Raw genomic sequence first — 14,618 nt, 5'->3', positions numbered from 1 at the left:
TGAAGCATAGAGAGGGACAGATAAAACTGACAGTAAGTCAGTGGCTGACCCAGAAACACAACCCAGACCTCCTGATTCCCAGGTTTATGCTTTAGGCTTCCAATCAAAATAAAATAATATTTGTATGACATTATGTTCAGGGTTGAAGTTAACCAAAAACACCCAGTTCCTCTTCCCTTTGTGGAAGCTTGCTTTAGCATGAGAACTGCAAGCCAGTGGCCTCAGTTTTGGTTAGGTGTCTCTGGTTCCTCCTGCCGCACTGACACTCGTAAATAGAAACAAGACATGTACAGAAAGTGAGACCCAAATCAGGCCAACTGCCTTTATTCAAAGACGTTTGCATTTTAGGATTTGCATTTTCTTCCCCAGAGGCTTTCCTTTAATTTCTCTTCCCTTGTATACCTTCATTGTGCCTTGTTTGGGTTTTAACTTAATCCATTGTCATTTTGTTTTTGTTCCCTGGATTTTAATGTTATAATAATTTGTTTTAAAATGTTTATAAACTACAAAGATTTTTTAAAAATCCAATAAAGGTGCTCTCACCAATGGAGCTGAAATAGGAATTGTGTCAGTAATAAATAAATCAACATTATGTTATCAATGTGAACATGTAACTATGGATCAGTGGTGAGGGGAAGATTTTCCTTTTAAATCAGCCTGATGCTTTTTCCCTTTAACATGTCAACTTGCTCTTGCTCAAGAAGACCATACCATTCCCACCACACCATCTTCCATCATCTTCAGATTACTTCCTATCTAGGTAAGAACTTATATGGCTTTTACAACAACATTTGAGTGCCTCAAAATGTTCATGAAATTATCCTCACATTATCCTACAGGGTAAGGAGAGACGCCCATTTTATAGTTGGGAAGCTGAGGCAGAGAAGATTAAGTGACTTGTTGAAGGACACAGGAAATCTGTGACAGAGTAGGGAACTGAGCCCACATCTCCTGTGTCCCAGTCTAGTGACTTATCCTCAAGCTCACTAAGAAAAGAAAAGCCACATCACTGTTCTCAATACACACACTTCATGGATAGACACTCTTCAACCTTTCATTTCTGCCTATTTACCCTCCACCCCTGGCTTCCTCTCTGTCCTCTCCCTATTACTAATCTGCAGTTGGAAGCTGTTCTTTCATTTGTGGTGTCTCATCTAGCTGGAACTCTACTGCGGTTCCCTTCAAGACACTTAGTCATTTCCTTCTCTTTGAAGCTTCCCTGGAAATCTTTTAACCTACAACTAACTGTGCACAGCACACTTTGTAGTACTATGCACTACGGATGCTTTATAAAAGTTACGGTATAAATAGGTGAATTTGCAAATTGTGGTCACAGATAAAGGACTATTAATTTTGGCACCTCTACATCATTAAATATTAGCTTGATCAGTTTAGAATTTACACAAATGAGAGTACCGGCTATTGAGTCTAAAACAATGGTTTTCAACCTTTTTACATTTGAAGACCCCTGACAATTTTCAAATGAAGGTGTGGATCCCTTTGGAAATCTTAAGACAGTGTGTGGATCACCCAGGGGTCCACGGGTCACAGGTTGAAAACCACTAGTCTAAGAGCTTCCAGAAAGAGGGCTGGGTTGCCCATTGTTTTCCTTCACTGATTGTACAAGTAGTGGTATCATTCCCTTCTAATGCTTCAGAATACATTTTTCAATGACTGTATCCTTCCGGTCTTCTTTACTGGCAGGTGTTGCTTTTAACCAAAGGTTTCATTACACTATAGATAGGATTTTTTATTTGAGATTGCAATCACTGTATCTTACTGATGGTCCATGTTGCCACTAAAGCATCCCATCTAAAATCAGCTTTCAAGGTGGAATGATATAAGAGATTGATACACACCAGTAGTAGTAGGCCTTTATTTATTTGTATGTACTCTGTAGAAGGGGCTGAAATATCTGGTTATTTCTAAGAACATTGCATCTATTTTCATCCCCTGAAGAAAGTGTAATGGAGCATATTTTTATAAGCACTATGTTAGCATATTTCATAAGCATAGAAGAGTCCAAGCAAGAAAAAGGAGGGGGTTAAGATTAAAGAGACAGAGACCAAGATATGAACATCTGCTACAAGATATGTAGATGTCAGGGCCGGCTCCAGGCACCAGCATCCCAAACAGGTGTTTGGGGTGGCAATCTGCAGGGGGCAGCAGTCTGTGTGTTTTTGCCCCCAAGCAGTGCGCCGAATTGCCGCAGTGGAGGGTGAGGTCAGTCTGTGTGCCGTTACGGCAACACATGTTTCCCCAGTGGTGGCAATTCGGTGGCAGCTTCAATGTTCATCTGTCCGCACAGCACAGCTTCTGTCTTCCGGCTGAAGACAGAAGCTGCCGCCAAATTGCCGCCTCTGTGGAAACGCTCGTGCCGCTCTAATGGCACACGGACTGCCCCTGCTGTCCATGGCAGCAAATCAGCGTGCTGCTTGGGGCGGCAAAAACAGTAGAGCCGGCCCTGGCAGACGTATATAGTGATTGGTGATGGAGTGCTCTGAATCAGCTATTGGAGGGATGGGAGGGGAAGAATGAAACAATAATTCTTGCCTGGGAACTTATTAGACCTGCATGTCTCATTTAGCATGTAGCTTCCATATCTCTACATGTTCCCAGATTCTGCCAGTGCAACAGATCTGCACTATGCTACCCACTCTGTCTACTACACTTGCCACGTAATATGGGACTGAATCAACATTGTGCTAAATAAAGCAGCATGGGGGGGGGGAAACTACATAGAAAGGTCCCTTTTTCCATGATTTGTTGCAAAAGATGAGATTGGACGAGCAAAAGTAGATGGAGAAAAGAATGGTACGGAAATATGAATAAAGAATGGGGAGAAAACTAACAGGACAAGGAAGAGCCCCAGGAAAGGGTGCTAGGGGAAACGAGAGAGAACAGGAGAACAAAGAGGAGACAGTAAGGCTTAAATCAGAAAAAGAGAGACACAGACAAGAAACAAATGAAGGAAACATTCCATGTCTCTTGCCAGTCACAGACAGGAAGCCTTGCCTCAAGATCTGACTCAGCATCAGTAAGGAGCAAAAGGAAAGTGCTGCCCCACCTGACACGTGGTAGGAACACACCAAATATGAAGGGGATCGGTTTTTTCCCATTAAAGTGTCTCCAGATTTCAAACTGGAGAAGTGGTGTGTTATTGAAGTACCTCCTCCCCACCTCTAGTCCAAAGTATGCACTTAAAAGGGATATAGTCAACATGAAATTTAGTCAATTTTTAAAAGAGTACAAAGTAATTTCAAGTGCAATACAAGCCCTGAGTTCCCATCTCAGTTTTTATGATCTGACAAGCACATTTTTACAATGTTTTTGTTTATCACTGTCATGGTGCAAAAGATCCACACAAATAGGGAAAACTGACAAAAATTACTACAGGGGAAATGATGAAACTGACTGTACTCAAAGTGCTGTCAGAGTAAAGTAATTGAAACAAAGGGGAAAAAAAACTTTTGTTCTCCAATCTCTTTCAGCTACAGTAAACATAGATGTTAGTGGTTACAGCAGCGGTACAACAAATTCAGAAAGAAGTGTTATTTTTAGGCTGATTTTGTCCCTCTAAAATGAGTCCAGAAAGTATCCCTACAATGTCCCAGGACTGGGGAAAAAATTAAATCAAGCTTGTATGAAACTAGCATAAAAGTTTAACTGGTTGGTCGGAAAGTTTTTCTCAAATTTCCCATTATACAGTGCAGCATGATGTTTCTCCTTGTATGAGTGGGTTTGGTGAGACATTTAAATTGTATATATTCATTACTGTCATGCCATCAAGTTAAGCATCAGTTGTTTTCATTCTATAGGAAAGCTTTAAACATAAAATCGCAACAGCTGTTTGCAGTGGGGCTTTTTACCATAATTTAGAAACTGTTCAATTTTAACTAAGAATTCATGTTGTAAAACCCACAGTAAACACTGAAAGGCAAGGTTCTATCTGCAGGTGACCCATTATTCAAAGAGCAGACAGTGCACACCAAAATACCAACAGTCAAAAGGAAAAAACCAACTTCTTATGCTGCTTTCCAATCTTTTATCAATGTGAATTTGTTCAGGCTGGTCTGATTAATAGTTTGTGAAAGTCCAAACTTCTAACCTAAGGCTTCTGTATGTATCTGAGCTTTATAAACTGATTGTAGAAGAAAAAATAAGGGAATCTTAACAGTCAACAGGTTGAAAATGAGCTTCACATTGCTGGTAATCTTCAGGCTCCTAGTATAGCCAATGCTAGCAGAGAACAGCAGAAGATATGGCAGGACTATGACAAAAATTACAGTCTTATACAAAAGTTATCTTCTAAGTCACAATATATTTTTCTATTTTTACTCATTTATTATGGAGTTTCTTTGATACAGTACTGACTTGTAGTATCACAAATAGAAATGGGACTGAGCTGTGAAGTTTGGGAGTGTTTGCATCTGGGATTTTGGTTTGGGCTTATTTGGGCTAGACATGAATATTGTTATAAGAAATGTCTGTATGTGTGTGTGTACGTACACACACACACACACACACACACACACACACACCCCTACCTCTACCACGATATAACGCGGTCCTCAGGAGACAAAAAAAATTTCACTGTGTTATAGGTGAGATCGTGTTGTTCGAACTTGCTTTGCCCCCCTCTGTTCCTTGTTCCCTGACCGCCCCCTCCAGCTACCCCTGTCTGTAATGGCTCTGAGGACCCCACCCCTTACCCAACCCCCCTGCTCCCTGTCCCCTGACTGCTCCAACCCCTATCCACCCAGCACAACAGGCACTCACTGGCAGCAGTGGGAAGCGGAGCAATGTGGCCCCAGCCCACTACACTCTGCCACCTCCAGGCCGTGGCGCTCCGCTTCCTGCTGCTGGTGTGCGTGGGGAGGTTGGGGAAAGGATGGCCCCTGCACTCACCTGCGGCGGGAAGCGAAGCGCTGCAGCTGGGAGCTGGTGGAGGTGAGCGGGCTGGGGCTGGGCTACTCTGCTTCCCACCACTGGTGGGTGCAGGGAGGTTGGGGAAAGGGCACTCTCCGCACTCACCTGCAACGGGAAGCGGAGCAATGCGGCCCCAGCCCGCTCCACTTTCCTTTCCCCAGCCCCAGCCATGTCACTGGGGGGGATGGCTTGGGGGAGGGGTTGGGGAAAGGTCCTGCACTCACCTGCCCAATGGGAAGTGCAGGAGGGATCCCTTCCCTCAAGCTCCCTCTCCCGAGCAACACAGCTGGGGCCGGGGCAAGGGAAGTGGAGCAGGCTGCTCCCGGCTCCCCACTAATCCCCCAGGCCACCCTGGGACTGCAGAACCCCCAAAATAGCCCCCCCAGAGCTCCTGCCTCCTAGACCCGGGGGGGGGAGAGCCCCTGACCACCGGTGAGACCCTCTGCCCCTTATCCAACCCCTCGGCCCTGGCCCAGCCCGGCCCCCTTAACGCGCTGGTCAGAGCAGCATGTCAGAGCTTTACTGAGTTGTATGCAAACCCATGTTATATCAGGTCAGGTTATATTGGAGTAGAGGTGTATATATATGTGTAATGAATAGAGAAGGTGCCAGCAGCATGTTACATTAGCTCTTAGCAAATAAATTACTGTATAAATATAACACTATGAATAAATATTTAAAGTCAGAAAATTCAAAGTTAGGCATTTTGTGGATTTGAATTTTGTGCATTTCAATTCTCAACCAATGTTGAAATAGCTATTTTTGCACAGAATTTCCATCTTTTAAAAATAACCTACCACTTGTAACACAATTCCTAATTTTAAAGCACTATATAAGAAAGCTGATTAATTAAATAAAAAAAGAAAGAACAATCACACAATGAAAAAATCTAACCAAATACATTTAAGTGATTGTACCTTTATACTTTAATTTGAATGTCTCACATGTATCTTGCAGTGTAGTAGCCGTGTCAGTCCCAGGATACTAGAGACACAAAGTGGGTGGCTCTGTGTGGCTCGAAAGCTTGTCTCTCTGACCAACAAAAGTTGGTCCAATAAAAGATATTACATCACTCAGCTTGCTTCTCATACCTGTCTTGGAAGACAGTGAAGCAAAGAATAGTGACAGTCATTTAAATAAATTCTCCTTGGCTAACTGATTTTCAAGTGCTTCGCTATTTCTCCATAAAATCATTTAAAACATAACTAAGGCATTAGCCTTTGAGTAGAGTTGCCAGCCCTGACTATTTTATTGTAAGTCTTGCCATATTTGGCAGGGTTGTTTTTTGTTTTTTAAGTCCCAGCTTCCAGAGTCAGGTGATTATGTGACAAACAGCTCTTCTAAAATAAATTTCTAGCCCTTGTGGTTGCAAAGAAAAGCATGAAGACATGAACTTGAGTGCACCCTACAAGTTCAGAATTCAGAGGCATAACAAAAAAGGAATCTAAAAAAAGTAATATATTTTAAAAATCATGATTTTTAGGCCAATGTCATGACTTTTGGGGACCTAGATTCATGATTTTTGAACACTTGGGGTTGGCAATCCTATATTAATTATATCCAAAACCTGAAATCTGAAGTTTAAAAAAAATTGCATCCTGACAACTTTAAATACTTACTCATGTATGTCAAATCACACTTTCATCTTTAATAAATTTGATTTATTAAAATTTAATTTAATAAAAAATAATTCCAAAGCAAGTTTCACTTTTTGTATGGCTACAAACATGAGGAATCTCAGCTCCAAGAAGTTCCCCCTTTCCTCTCACCCCTCAAAATTACAAAGCCCCTGAAAATAGAAGCCACTTAGAGCCCCTCTTCTGCCACACCTATAGCATTACTACCAAATTGAAGGGCCAACTCTGTACTCCAATAACAAGTTTTATGCACTAAAATCAGTGGGGTGACACTTACGTAAAACTGTCATAATGATCAGGCCCTTAATATTTTAGCATCAGTATTCCTCATGAAAAACACAAACTATGTGGGTAACACCGTTGGAACCATACAACCACCTCTGACATCTATGCAATAATACCTTTCAACAGGATAAAACGAATTGGAGCTTAAGAAAAAACTCGTTAGATTTTGTGCAAGATGGGACAGAATCCACCTCCCTCAGCCACGGTTATATAAGTAGATGTAACAATGCATTAAAAAACCCCAATCTGTTGAGTACAGAGATGCTATTTTTAACATAAGCATTTGTCATAACATTTCTTCCTAGATCTGGACCTTAGTGTCCAAAATATGGGTGTTAGCATGAAAACCTCCAAGCTTAGTTACCAGCTTGGACCGCCAGCTAAGAATTATACAGTGCCTAGCTCACTGTGGTCTCCCCAAAACCTTCCCTGGGGGACCCCAGACTCAGATGCCTTGAGTCTTAAAGAGATTTTCCCCTTGACTTCTTCCTCTCACCAATTCCCTGGTGAGCTGCAGACTCAATTCCCTGGAGTCCCCACTAAAGAAAAACTCCAACAGGTCTTAAAAAGAAAGCTTTATATAAAAAAAGAAAGAAAAAGACATTAAAAATAGTCTCTGTAATAAGATGACAATATACAGGGTCAATTGCTTAAAGGAAAAAAATGAATAAACAGCCTTATCCAAAAAGAATACAATTTAACACATTCCAGCAACTACACACATGTAAATACAAAAGAAAACAATATAAACCTATTGTCTTACTATCCTTGTACTTACAACTTGGAAACAGAAGATTAGAAAGGCAGGAGATAGAAAAATCACTCTCAGAGCCGAGAGGGCACAGACACAAGACAAAGAACAAAGAACTCACACCCAAAACTTCCCTCCACCCAGATTTGAAAAAGTCTTGTTTCCTGATTGGTCCTCTAGTCAGGTGTTTCAGGTTACTGTTGTTACCCTTTTACAGGTAAAAGAACATTAACCCTTAGCTATCTGTTTATGACAGCATTGCGCAGAACAGGGGAAAAAATCAAATGGGTTTTGCCTCCATTTTCCATTTGTGAAGAAGCAACTTTGTGAACATCTACATGAGAACTTTCATGCAAGTGTTAAAATCTACTAACTGGACATGCATGTGTAAATGACAGAAGAGTAGCATGCATACAAGTAGAAGTCACTTAGAACATATGACTCATAACAAACATTTAAATGTACTTGTTTTTGTTGATTTTCATGCCATATTTAAAAAAAAAGAGGTTTAATTAGGAGCTCACTTAGAAATTGGTTTAAAGTCAGAAGGAACCATTAGTTCATCCAGTCTGACCTCCCGTATATCACAGATCACCAATACCACTGTGACGCTGCACCCCATAATGCTTTATAGAAATATGCTTATGAGTGTAACTATGACATAACTGGAATATGTTTTATGCTAGATATGCCATGTAACAGATCTTTGCAAAGGTTATGTTCTTCTGCATGTATTCTTCCTATTTGTATGCATGTATCATTTTTGTATCTGAAGTTATGAACGTTGGCTCCATGCTTGTATTTAAATTGTTTACTGTAGAAAGCACCTAAGGCAGATTTGGTCAACTTAGCATGAAGGGGTTATTCAAGTAATTGGGAGTAGTTGGTTAACAATGGACCTTGACAGATGCCAATCCACATCTGAGCTTTCCTAGAAAACTGAGTCATGCATGGACATGTGCCTTGCCCATGTGACTAGAAAACTCCATTTTGTAGCTGGATTCTACACAGGAGGAGAGGGGGGTTTCCACCCACAAGAGAAAAACTATATAAACCCCTGGTTACCCCTCCATTTTGTCTTCAGCTGCCTCAAGAGATAGCCTCTCCACCCCAAAGAGATGCTGGAAAGAAACTGGAACAAAGGACAGTAACTACAGGAGTGTGAATGATTGCTGGACCCAGACTAGAAGGAGGTCAGTCTGTGAAAAAAGCCTGTTGAAACATCTCTGAGATTTACCTGTATTCAGTTTTCTTACTGTATTAGACTTAGACTTGTATGTTTTATTTTATTTTGCTTGGCAATTCACTTTGTTCTGTATGTTCTTACTTGTAATCACTTAAATCTTACTATTATATTTAATAAAATCACTTTTCACTTATTAATTAACCCAGAGTATGTATTAATACCTGGGAGAGGGGAGCAAACAGCTGTGCATCTCTCCCTATCAGTGTTATAGAGGGTGAACAATTTATGAGTTTACCCTGCATAAGCTTTATACAGGGTAAAATGGATTTATTTGGGATTTGAACCCCATTGGGAGTTGGGTATCTGAGTGCTGCAGACAGGAGCACTTCTTATGCTGTTTTCAGTTAAGCCTGCAGCTTGTGGGGGACGTGGTTCAGACCTGGATCTGTGTTTGCAGCAGGCACGTGTGTCTGGCTCAAATCAGGCAAGGGACTGAAGTCCCAAGCTGGCAGGGAAAACAGGCTCAGAGATTGTCTAGGCACATCAGGTGGCAATTCCCAAGGGGATTTCTGTGATCCAACCCATCACAACCACCCACACACTAAACCCAACAACTGAAGAGCGACCAAACTGTTACATCCCATGGGAGACTAGACTATTATGTACCTCAGGTAAAGAACAAGAAGGATCGAGGCACAAGGTCACTGCCATTGTGACCCGGGGAAAAATTTCTTCACGGCTCCATATAAGGCGATCAGCTAGACCATGAGCATGTAAGCAGGAGCAAGCCAGACAAGCACTTTAGAGAGAATGCTAGGTGCCCCCACAGAGCTCTGTCCCACCACATTCAATGTCCTGTATCTCCAGCCATGGGCATCTGTGATGCTTCAGAGAAAGGTTAAAAAACCCTCCCAGAATACACTGACAGTGGCTGACTGAAACCCTGAAGCATGAACTTTAGGAACACAAGACAAACTGGAAGTGAGCCTCATGGCTGCTAAGCCCTGCCTTCTACCATCCCAAGTAAGCCTGTCATACAAATGCACTCATGAATTTATCCATCTCTTTCTTAAAACTAATTAAGCAGTTTACCCCCACGACTCCTACTGGAAGGCTGTTCCAGGACCTCATCTCTCTAATGGTAAGAAACCTTTCTCTAATTTCAAGATTGAATTTGTTCATGGACAGTTTATATCCATTTGGTCTTGTGCCAACATTGTCCTTTATCTTAAATAGCTCTTCATCCTCTTTGGTATTTACCTCCCTAATGTAGTTCTAGAGAGCAATCGTATCCTCTCTCAGCCTTCCTTCTGCCACACTAAACAAGTCAAGCTCTTCCAGTCTCCTCTCATAAAGATAGGACCCCTTTGTGACATTATCTGATAAAATATGACCATGGAGATCACTGTTGCTACCACTGTTCTATAATTGCAACAAATCTTGTACAAAGTATGTCAAGTAAGGTATCTATGGAAAGGTTATGATTTTCTGGATATGACTATGCTATCTGTATGCATGTATCATTTTTGTATCTGAAGTTACAAATATTAACTATGTACCTGTATTTTGAATGTTTGCTACTGTGGTAACACCCACAAGGGTGCAATCTTAGCCCGCAATCTTGAAGGGACTATTCAAGTTAAATGGCCCATCAAGGAACATTTAACTCACAATGGACCATGGGAGACGCCTATCTATACTTAATGGACTTTCCTGTGACTATTCTAACTAAAGTATGGGTGATGGTGTCTACTATGACTAAGCGAAGCAGGCATGGGCGTGTGACTTGCCCATGTGACTCCAAACACCATCATGTTCCCTGTAATTTTCCCAGAGTGAGAACAATGGCTTTCCCTTCACTTGGCAGAAGCTATAAAAGGCCTTGGAAACATCTCCATTTTGGCCTCTTTCCTGCTCAAACCTCTCAACTATGAACTTATTCTAATGGGAGCATTCTAACCAAGGGACTGAGGACCTTCCAATGATTTGGAAGCAACCAGAGACTTAACAAGCCAGCAGTTTAGTCCATCACTGCTACAAGCCTAAACCAAGAACTTTGCAATTACTGTATGTATTTGATTCCTTTAACCAGTTTTAACTCACACCTTTTTCTTTTTATAAATAATTTTTTAGCTATCAGATACTAAAAGATTGCCAACAGTGTGATTATTGGGTATGATCTGAGATATATATTGACCTGGGTATATTGACCTTTGGGATCAGAAAAACCCTTTTGTTTGATTAAACTGGTTTTAAATAACCACTCATCATTAAATCTAGTGTCTGGGTGTTGAATCCAGGACTGGAAAACCTAAAGAGGCTCCAATTCTGACGTCTTGTTAGTTAGTGTGATGAGACAGAAGTTTACTTTTGTTGTTGGATTGGTAGCTTATAGGAGAATAACCACTAGTTTGGGGGGGGGGGGTGTCGTCCCTATTTCTCGGCAGCTTGTTCTGAATATGGTATTCTCAGTTGTGACTCCTGGAGGCACAGTCACATCCTCCATTCCCCTAACCATCCTAGTAGCTCTTCTATGCATCTGTTCCAGTTTGAATTTATCTTCCTTGAATTTATCTTCCATGATTGGTAGGATCCTTAGTTTTCAGTTTTTATTTCATTTAATTTTTCCTGGGAATTTATTGGTGTTTATTACAACAAAAACAGCTGAAGATTAGTGTAAAAAAACTATTAATTTTTCTGGGTAAATATTGGGGTTTATTTTGGTGGACAGAAGGACAGATTTTCATTTTCTTCCCATTTTAGTGCATCAAATCTTTAAGCAGTTATCTGCTAACTGCTCGAAATGTGTATGTGGTGGGCATGAGATTCATCAGTATGTTCAGATGTGCACGCACTTCAGAGCTTGCATGCATGTCTGTTTGTTTATTGTATGTGTCTTCTAGACTAGTACATGGCCTTACTTCAATAGGTAGCTTTCCATAGACATACAGACTAATGTATTATCATAATATATGTATCTCATGAAATGTATTGTATTTTACTAATAAAACAAGTTATTTTTTATATATTTGAATGATACAAAAGTAGGGTGAAAAATCAAGAAAAAAAAACAAATAATACTTTTTGTAAAACCCGGGTGGGTTCAGTAAAAAATCGGTTCAAACTGAAAATGAAGGGGCTTAAACATGGGTGACCAGAAATGTACACAGTATTTCAGATAAGATCGCACCAAAACTTTGTACAATGGCCTCTCTCTCTCTCTCTCTCTCTCTCTGAAATGCTTCACCTAATACATTCTAGGATGACATTTGCCTTTTTCACAGCTGCATCACAGTGGTAGCTCAGTCATCCTGTGATTAGAGCACACACCCAGGTCTCTCTCTCCTCTTTCACTTCCAAAGGATTAGGCCCTAACTTCATGACCTGGCCCTTAGTACTATTGAATTTCATCTCATTTCTCTCACTCCAGTCTTGAAAGTAATCCAACTCTTCATGTATAATATTCTGTTCCTCCTCTGTATTGATGATATCTCCCAACTTTACATCATCAGCAAATTCCAATAGCACACTCCTACTTTTCATACCAAGGTCATTAATAAAAATATTACCTAAGATTGGTCTCAAAACTGATCCTTGAGGAATTCCACTAATAACCTCCCTCAAGTCCAATAATTCAGCTTTCAGCAAAAACCATGTCCTGTTCCCCTTTAGTCAATTCCCTGTCCACGTTACAATGTTTGTACTGGTCCTCATCTTCCTTAATTTAACTAATTTCCCCTGTAGTACCAGGTCAAATACTTTACCCAAGTCCAAGTATATCAGATCTATAGCACGAAGGCTTCCCTTATCTTAAAACAAACAAACAATCAATCATTTCCTCAAAGAAGGAAATCAGGTTAGTCTGGCATGATCTGCCTTTGGTAAACCATATTGCATTATATATTTTTTTATCATTTACCCCATTACATTTAATTTTTCTTGTTGTTGCTGCTGTTCATAATTTGTTCTAAAACTTTGCCTACTACTGAGGTCAAACTAACATGTATGTACAATGTTAACTATTCTCCAATCACATGGTACTACACCCAAATAGACAGATTTACTAAAAATCTTTATTACCAGAATAGCAATCTCATGTGCCAGTTCTTTCAGTATTCTGGGATGGAAATTATCCAGCCCCACAATTTGAATGCAGTAATTTCTTTAAGATCTTCCATCTCAGCTGTGGTAATTTCTATTTCTTGACACTCATTTCCATCAGCTATACTGCCTTCATGCCCATGTTCCATATTATCATCCTTACTGAAAAACCAAGACTGAATGAATATTTTGGTTTTCAGCCATACCTAGATTATCTTTAATCTCCTTCCCATCCATACTGCATAGAGGCCCAATCTCATCACCCCTTAGGCCATGGCTACACTAGAGAGTTGCAGCGCTGGTGAGGCGGTTACAGCGCTGCAACTTAGGATGTGGCCACACTTGCAAAGCACGGCCAGCACTGCAACTCCCTGGTTGCAGCGCTGGCTGTACACCCGGTCGAGCCTCGGGTGTAGGGATTCCAGCGCTGGTGATCCAGCGCTAGTCAGCAGGTGTGGATGCCCACCAGCGCTTTTATTGACCTCCGGGGTATAAGGAGATATCCCAGCATACCTTAGAAGCCTCTCTGGTAATCATGCACACTCCACTGCCCTGGGCTCAGCTGACCCCACCTTTAAATGCCCCGGGAATTTTAAAAATCTCCTTCCTGTTTGCTCAGCCAGGTGTGGAGGCAATCATTCATTCAATCAATCAGCGACCACGCCTCCATGCCCCAGACGAGCCCCAGCATGGAACAGTTCCGAGCTGCAGGACCTCATCAGTGTTTGGGGTAAGGAAGCTGTGCAAGCACAGCTGCGCTCCAGCTGGAGAAATTATGATACCTATGGGCAGATATCACAGTCCTTGCTGAGAAGGGGCCATGAACGGGACGCGTTGCAGTTCAGGGTCAAAATAAAAGAGCTGAGGAGTGCTTACTGCAAAGCCCGTGAAGGAAATCGCCGCTCAGGAGCTGCCCCCACAACCTGCCGTTTTTACCAGGAGCTGGATGCCATACTTGGGTGTGACCCCACTGCCAATCCTAGGAGCACGATGGAGAGTTCAGAGCAGGGAGAAGTGGGAGGGTGTAGGGTGGGAGAGGACGGTTGGGGTTATGGCTGCCTGCATGCATGCCTAAACGTGGAATAGCCCATTGATTTGCTCTATCACGTCTCTGTAATTGGCCTCGGTAATCTCTTGAAAAGTTACAGCCAGAGCGTGGGCAATGTGCTTTCGCAAGTTTGTAGGGAGAGCCACCGTGGTCCTTGTCCCGGTCAGGCTAACTCGTCCGATCCACTGTGCAGCGAGGAGTGGGGGGACCATGGCTGCACACAGGCAAGCTGCATAGGGGCCAGGGCGGAATCCACATTGCTGTAGAAGACCCTCCCTCTCTTCCCAGGTAACACGCAGCAGTGATATATCTGGCAGTAGGAAACCCTGTTGAGAATTTAGGGATACTTGAGTGCAGGGCGCCAGGTTCGTGGTCCCCCCCCAGCCCTGCGGTGCGTTCCGGTCTCCCCACCCCCTTCCAGCACGTAGCCAGCCCCGCGGTGCACTCCGGTCTCCAACCCCCCTTTCCAGCAGGCAGCCAGTCCCGCAGTGCGCTCCGGTTTCCCCTCCTTTCCAGCAGGCAGCCAGCCCCGCTGTGCGCTCCGGTCTCCACCCCCCCTTTCCAGCAGGCAGCCAGCCCCGCGTTGCGCTCCGGTCTCCACCCCCCCTTTCCAGCAGGCAGCCAGCCCCGCGGTACGCTCCTGTTTCCCCCCCGCTCCTTTCCAGCAGGCAGCCAGCCCCA

General features: G+C 42.4%; 1 protein-coding gene across 1 annotated transcript in view; it reads right to left on the bottom strand.

Moving 5' to 3' along the window:
* BMP6 (bone morphogenetic protein 6) overlaps positions 1–14,618 on the bottom strand; it is a 173,928-nt gene that overhangs the window by 44,956 nt on the left and 114,354 nt on the right. The window lies entirely within an intron of this gene.

This window comes from Gopherus evgoodei, chromosome 2 (genome assembly GCF_007399415.2).
Source record: "Gopherus evgoodei ecotype Sinaloan lineage chromosome 2, rGopEvg1_v1.p, whole genome shotgun sequence".
NCBI lineage: Eukaryota > Metazoa > Chordata > Testudines > Testudinidae > Gopherus > Gopherus evgoodei.
The sequence above is the reverse complement of the archived record's forward strand: the minus strand, read 5'-3'. Positions and strand labels throughout refer to the sequence as shown.